Raw genomic sequence first — 7,337 nt, forward strand, 5'->3', positions numbered from 1 at the left:
AGACCCTCAACCACTGCACCACCAGGGAAGCCCAGGGGAGGGTTTTTAAAGGCAACATTAGAGGTGAAGTTTGTAGGGTGCCTGAGCAGCTGGTAGATGTTCTTCTGATTCACTGGTGGTGAGGTAATAGGGTGGTATTTCAGGAGTTAACATCATCAACCTTCTGGTTCCAACCTGTCTGAGGTCAGGTTGTGAACAAATTAATACCAAAATTAGCAAAGGAAGGTAATAACATGCTTGTCAGCATGCAGTTAATTTCTTTCACCTGGTGGGGCTTTTAATATCTACAAAACATCTCATGGGTATGACTGAAGAGGAACTAAAGATCTTTGACTTTGCCTTATGGCCTAAACTATTATTATTTTGTCTTGCTTGACTGCTTTCCTTTGTTTCTGTGTTTTCTCACTTCTCTGATTAAATTTGTTGTTTGGAACTTGGGGAATGCCTAGGAGGCTAAAGCTTTTTTACAAACCAATGGCTGCGGACATGACGATCCGTAGGGTCCTGCTTAGTTTCACTTTTAGTGCCATATCTGAAAAATCATTGCCAGGACAAAAGTCAAGAAACTTTACGCCTGTGTTTTCTTCCAGGAGTTTTACAATTTGGGTCTTACGTTTAAGCATTTAATCCATTTCAGTTAATTTTTGTGAGTGGTCTAAGGGTTCCAATTTCTTTTTTCTGCATGTGAATATCCAGTTTTCCTAACAATATTCATTCCCCACTGAGTATCTTGGCTCCCTTGTCAAATATTAGCTAACCATATATGCATGGGTTTATTTCTGGGCTCTTGATTCTGTTCCATTAGTCTACATGTCTGTTTTTGTGCCAATACTGTACTGTTTTGATTACTACCACTTTGTAATAAAATTTGGGATCAGAAAGTGTGATGCCTCCAGCTTTGCTCTTCTTTCTCAATATTTCAGCTATTTGGAGTCTTTCATGATCCTTTGGAATTTTAGGATATTTTTTTTCTATTTCTGTTTGAAAAATGCTGTTGGAATTTTGATAGGGATTGCATTGAACCTATAAATGGGTTTGATAGTACAAACATCTGAATAATATTAAATCTTCCTCCATGATATATATATATGTGTGTATGTATGTGTATATATATATATATATATATATATATATATATATTTTAAGCCCAAACTCCTGAATTGGTTTCAGGGAAGCTTTTTTTTAAAATTTTTATTTATTTATTTATTTTATTTTTGGCTGTGTTGGGTCTTCGTTTCTGTGAGAGGGCTTTCTCTAGTTGCGGCAAACTGGGGCCACTCTTCATTGCGGTGCGTGGGTCTCTCACTATTGCGGGCTCTCTTGTTGTGGAGCACAGGCTCCAGACGCGCAGGCTCAGTAGTTGTGACTCACAGGCTTAGTTGCTCTGCAGCATGTGGGATCTTCCCATACCAGGGCTTGAACCCGTGTCCCCTGCATTGGCAGGCAGATTCTCAACCACTGTGCCACCAGGGAAGCCCTCCATGACATATTTTTCTATTTATTTCTGTCTTCTTCAATTTCTTTCATCAATGTCTTGTAGTTTTCAGTGTACAGATTGTTCACTTCCTTGGTTAAATTTATTTCTAAGTATTTTATTATTCTTGATTATATTGCAAATAGAATTATTTTCTTTAATTCTTTTTCAGATTGGTTTTTATTACTGTATAGAAATGCAATAGATTTTTATATATTGTTGTATCCTTCAACTTTACTAAAATTTGTTTATTAGTTCTAATAGTTTTTTGGTAGAGTCTTAGGATTTTCTAAGTATGAGATCATGTCATCTGGAAACAAAGACAATTTTACTTCTTCCTCTGTAATTTGGATGCCTTTTATTTCTTTTTCTCACCTAGTTGCTCTGTCTAGGATTTCCAGTGCTATGTTGAATAGGAATAGGGAGAATGGTCACCCTTGTGTTGTTCCTGATCTTAGTGGGAAAGCTTTCAACCTTTCACTGTTGAGTTTGATGTTAACTGAATGTTTGTCATATATAGCTTTTTATTATGTTTAGTATGTTCCTTTTATGACCATCTGTTGAGAATTTTTATACTGAAAGAATGTTGAATTTTGTGAAGTACTCTTTCTGCATCTATTGAGGTGATCATATGATTTTTATCTTTTGTTTTCTTAATATGGTATATCACATTTATTGATTTGCATATGTTGAACCATCCTTGCATCCCAGAGACTAAATCGCACTTGATCATGGTGTATCATCATCCTTCAATGTGCTGTTGAATTCAGTTTCCAAGTATTTTGTTGAGAATTTTTAAATGTATATTCAGTAGGATATTGGTCTATAGTTTCCTTTTCCTATAGTGTCCTTATCTGGCTTTGGTATAAGGGTAATGCTGGCTTTGTAAAGTGAGTTTGGGAGTGTTCCTTCTTTAATATTTTGGAAGAGTTTGGGAAAGAATGTTATTCTTCTTTAAATGTTTAGTAGAATTCACCAGTGAAACCATCTGGTCCTGAGCTTTTGTTTGTTGGATTTTTTTTTTATTACTGATTCATTCAATCTCCTTACTCATTATTGGTTTACCCAATTTTTAAATTTCCTCATGATTCAGTTTTGGTAGATGGTATGTTTCTGGGAATATATCCATTTATTCTAGGTTATCGAACTTTTTGTCATATAATTGCTCATAGTAGTTTCTCATGATCCTCTGTATTTCTGTGGTGTCAGTTGTAATGTCTCCACTTTCATTTCTGATTTTATTTCTTTGACCCTTCTCTCTTTTTTCTTAGTAGTCTATCTAAATGTTTGACAATTTCGATAATCTTTTAAAAATAAAACAATTCTTAGTCTTATTAATATTTTCTATTCATTCATTTCTTCTCTGATCTTTGTTATTACCTTCCTTTGCTAATTTTGGTATTAATTTGTTCTTCTTTGTCTAGTTCCTTGAGGTGTAAAGTTAGGTTGTTTATTAGAGATTTTTCTTTTTATTTTTTAGTGTAGGTATTTATCACTGTAAACTTGCCTCTTATAACTGGCTTTCCTGCATCCTATAAATTTTGGTATATTGTATTCCCATTTTTGTTTGTTTCAAGATATTTTTTGACTTCTCTTTTGATTTCAGCTTTGACTCATTGGTTGTTCAGAGGTATACTGTTTAATTTACACATATTTGTGAATTTTCCAGTTTACCTCCTATTATTAATTTTGAGTTTCATACCACTGTGGTCAGATATGATTTCAGTGTTTTAATTTGCTGAGACTTCCATATGATCTATCCTGGAGAACATTCCATCTTTATTGTATTGTCATTTGTTTCTCCTTTTAAATCTGTTAGTATTTGCTTCATGTATTTAGGTGCTCCAATGTTGGATGTATATATATTTATGATTATTATATCTTCCTGATGAATTAGCCCCTTTATCATTATATAATGACCTTCTTTGTCTCATTAGTTTTTATTTATTTATTTTAATTTTTTTGTTGTTTTTTTTGTTTTGTTTTTTAAATTAATTTTTATTGGCATATATTTGATTTACAATGTTGTATTCAATGTTCTGCTTACAGCAAAGTGAATCAATTATACATATACATATATCCACTCTTTTTTAGGTTGTATTCCCCTGTAGGTCATTACAGAGTATTGAATGGAGTTCCCTGTGCTATACAGTAGGTTCTTATTAATTATCTATTTTATATACAGTAGTGTGTATATGTCAATCCCTGTCTTCCAATTTATCCCTCCCCCCACTTCCCCCTTGGTAACCATGAGTTTATTTTCTATGTCTGTGACGCTTCTGTTTTGTAAATAGGTTCATTTGCACCATTTTTTTAGATTCCACATATAAGTGATATCATATGATATTTGTCTTTCCCTGTCTGACATACTTCATTCAGTATGACAATCTCTAGGTCCATCCATGTTGCTGCAAATGGCACTATTTCATTCTCTTTTATGGCTGAGTAATATTCCATTGTATATATGTACCACATCTTCTTTATCCATTCATCTGTCGATGAACATTTAAGTTGCTTCCATGTCCTGACTATTGTAGCAATAAATAGTTCTGCAGTGAATATTGTGGTGCATATATCCTTTTGAATTATGGTTTTCTCTGGTATATGCCCAGGAGTGGGATTACTGGATCATATGGTAGCTCTATTTTTAGCTTTTTAAGGAGCCTCCATACTGTTCACCATAGTGACTGTACCAATTTTCCTTCCCATCAATGGTGTAGGAGGGTTCCCTTTTCTCCACACCCTCTCCAGCATTTATTATTTGTAGATTTTTTGATGATGGCTATTCTAACCAGTGTGAAGTGATACTTCATTGTAGTTTTGATTTGCATTTGTCTAATAATTAGTGATGTTGAGAATCTTTTCATGTGCCTGTTGGCCATCTGTATGTCTTCTTTGGAAAAATGTCTACTTAGATCTTCCACCCATTTTTTAATTGGGTAGTTTGTTTTGTTTTGTTGATATTGAGCTGCATGAGCTGTTTATATATTTTGGAGATTAATACCTTGTTGGTCACTTCATTTGCAAATAGTTTTTCCCATTGTGTGAGGTTTTTTCTTTTCATTTTGTTTATGGTTTCATTTGTGTGCAAAAGATTTCAAGTTTAATTAAGTACCATTTGTTTATTTTTGTTTTTATTTTCATTACTCTAGGAGGTGGATCAAAAAAAATCTTGCTGCAATTTATGTCAGAGAGTATTCTGCCTATGTTTTCCTCTAAGAGTTTTATAGTATCTAGCCTTACATTTAGCTCTTTAATCCATTTTGAGTACATTTTTGCATATGGTGTTAGAGAATGTTCTAATTTCATTCTTTTACATGTAGATGTCCAGTTTTCCTAGCACCACTTATTGAAGAGGCTGTCTTTTCTCCACTGTATATTCTTGCCTCCTTTGTCATAGATTACATGACCATAGGTGTGCAGGTTTATCTATGGACATTCTATCCTGTTCCATTGGTCTATATTTCTGTTTTTGTGCCAGTACCATACTTGTTTGATTACTGTAGCTTTGTAGTATAGTTTGAAGTCAAGGAGCTTGATTCCTCCAACTCCATTTTTCTTTCTCAAAATTGTTTCAGCTATTTGGGTCCTTTGTGTTTCCAAACAAATTGTAAATTTTTTTGTTCTAATTTTGTGAAACATGCTATTGGTAATTTGATAGGGATTGCATTGAATCTGTAGATTGCTTTGGGTAGTATAGTCATTTTCACAATATTGATTATTCCAATCCAAGAACATTGTATATCTCTCCATCTGTTTGTGGCATCTTTTATATTTTTCATCAGTATCTTATAGTTTTCTGAGTATAGGTCTTTTGCCTCATTAGGTAGGTTTATTCCTAGGTATTTTATTCTTTTTGGTGTGATGGTAAATGGGTTTGGTTCCTTGACTTCTCTTTCTGATCTTTCATTGTTAGTGTATAGGAATGCAAGAGATTTCTGTGTATTAATTTTGTATCCTGCAACTTTACCAAATTCATTGATGAGCTCTAGTAGTTTTCTGGTAACATCTTTAGGATTTTCTATGTATAGTGTCAGTGGTCTGCAAACAGTGACAGTTTTACTTTTTTTTTTTCCAATTTGTATTCCTTTTATTTCTTTTTCTTCTCTGATTGCCATGGTTAGGACATCCAAAACTATCTTGAATAAAAGTGGTCCGAGTGAACGTTGTTGTCCCGTTCCTGATCTTAGAGGAAATGCTTTCAGTTTTTCACAGTTGAGAATGATGTTTGCTGTGGGTTTGTCATATATGGCCTTTATTATGTTGAGGTATGTTCCCTCTTTGCCCACTTTCTGGATAGTTTTTATCATAAATTGGTGTTGAATTTTGTCCAAAGTTTTTTTCTGCATCTATTGAGATGATAATATGGTTTTTATTCTTCAGTCTTGTTACAGTTTTGACTTAATGGCTATTTTCTCTGATGAACATATAACTACCCCTGGTCTCTTAGTTCTCATTTGCATGGAGTATCTTTTTCCATCCCTTCACTTTGAACCTATGGCTTTAAACCTGAAGAAGGTCTCTTGTAGGCAACATATAGTTTGGTATTGGTTTTCAATCCATCTAGCCATCTGTGCCTTTTTATTGACATACTTACTAATGCCATACTATTAATTATTTTCTGGCTGTTTTCCTTTGTTCCTTCCTTTCTTGCTTGCTGCCTTCTTTGCAAATTGATGATTTTTCATAGTGGTATGCTGTGATTACCTTCCCTTTATCTTTGTGTATTTACTGAAGATTTTTGCTTCGTGGTTACCATGAGGGGTTTGTAAAACATCTTATAGATATAACAGTTTGTTTTGTGCTTGTAACAACCTACCTTTGATCACATACAAAATCTCTGCCCTTTACATCCCCCCCCCATTATGTATTTGATATCACAATTTACGTCTTTTTTTTTACTGTGTACCATTAACAAATTATTGTAGCTACAGTTATTTTTTAATTTTATTTATTTATTTATGGCTGTGTTGGGTCTTCATTTCTGTGCGAGGGCTTTCTCTAGTTGTGGCGAACAGGGGCCACTCTTCATCGTGGTGCACAGGCCTTTCACTATCGCGGCCTCTCTTGTTGCGGAGCACAGGCTCCAGACGCGCAGGCTCAGTAGTTGTGGCTCACGGACCCAGTTGCTCTGTAGCATGTGGGGTCTTCCCATACCAGGGCTTGAACCCGTGTCCCCTGCATTGGCAGGCAGATTCTCAACCACTGCACCACCAGAGAAGCCCCACAGTTATTTTTTTAAAATATTTTTGTCCTTTAACCTTTCTACTAGAGTTAAGGTTTAACACACCACCATATTAAGATATTAGTGTATTCTGAATTTGACTTCTGAATTTATCAGTATGTTTTATATTTTCATATGTTCTCATGTTACTATTTAGTGTCCCTTTATTTCAACTTGAAGAACTCCTTTCATTATTTTTAAGGTAAGTCTTGTGTTGATGAACTCCCTCAGCTTCTGTTTGATTGGAAAAGTTTGATTGGGAAAGTTTTGTCTCTTTTCATTTTGGAATGATAACTTTGCTGGATAAAGTATTCTTGGTTGGCAATTATTTTTTCTTTCAGCACTTTGACTAGATCATTCTACTTTCTCCTGATCTGCACAGTTTCTGCTGAGACATCCACTGATAGCCTTGTACATCTCTTATACATGAATAATTTTTTTCTCTTAAGGAGACACCTAAGGCCATGGGAGTTGGCCTGGTGCAGGGACAGGCCAGCATTGGGGTCCATGTGAAGGCCGGTGCTATGGGTGAGGTGTCTTTCTCCATGGGGAGAGTGTCTTTCTCCATGTTGGGCTGCCAAGGCTTGAGGGAGGAGTGATGGGGTAATTTTACTACCTCCTCAATGTGTCTTTTATTTT

This window comes from Delphinus delphis, chromosome 7, assembly GCF_949987515.2.
Source record: "Delphinus delphis chromosome 7, mDelDel1.2, whole genome shotgun sequence".
NCBI lineage: Eukaryota > Metazoa > Chordata > Mammalia > Artiodactyla > Delphinidae > Delphinus > Delphinus delphis.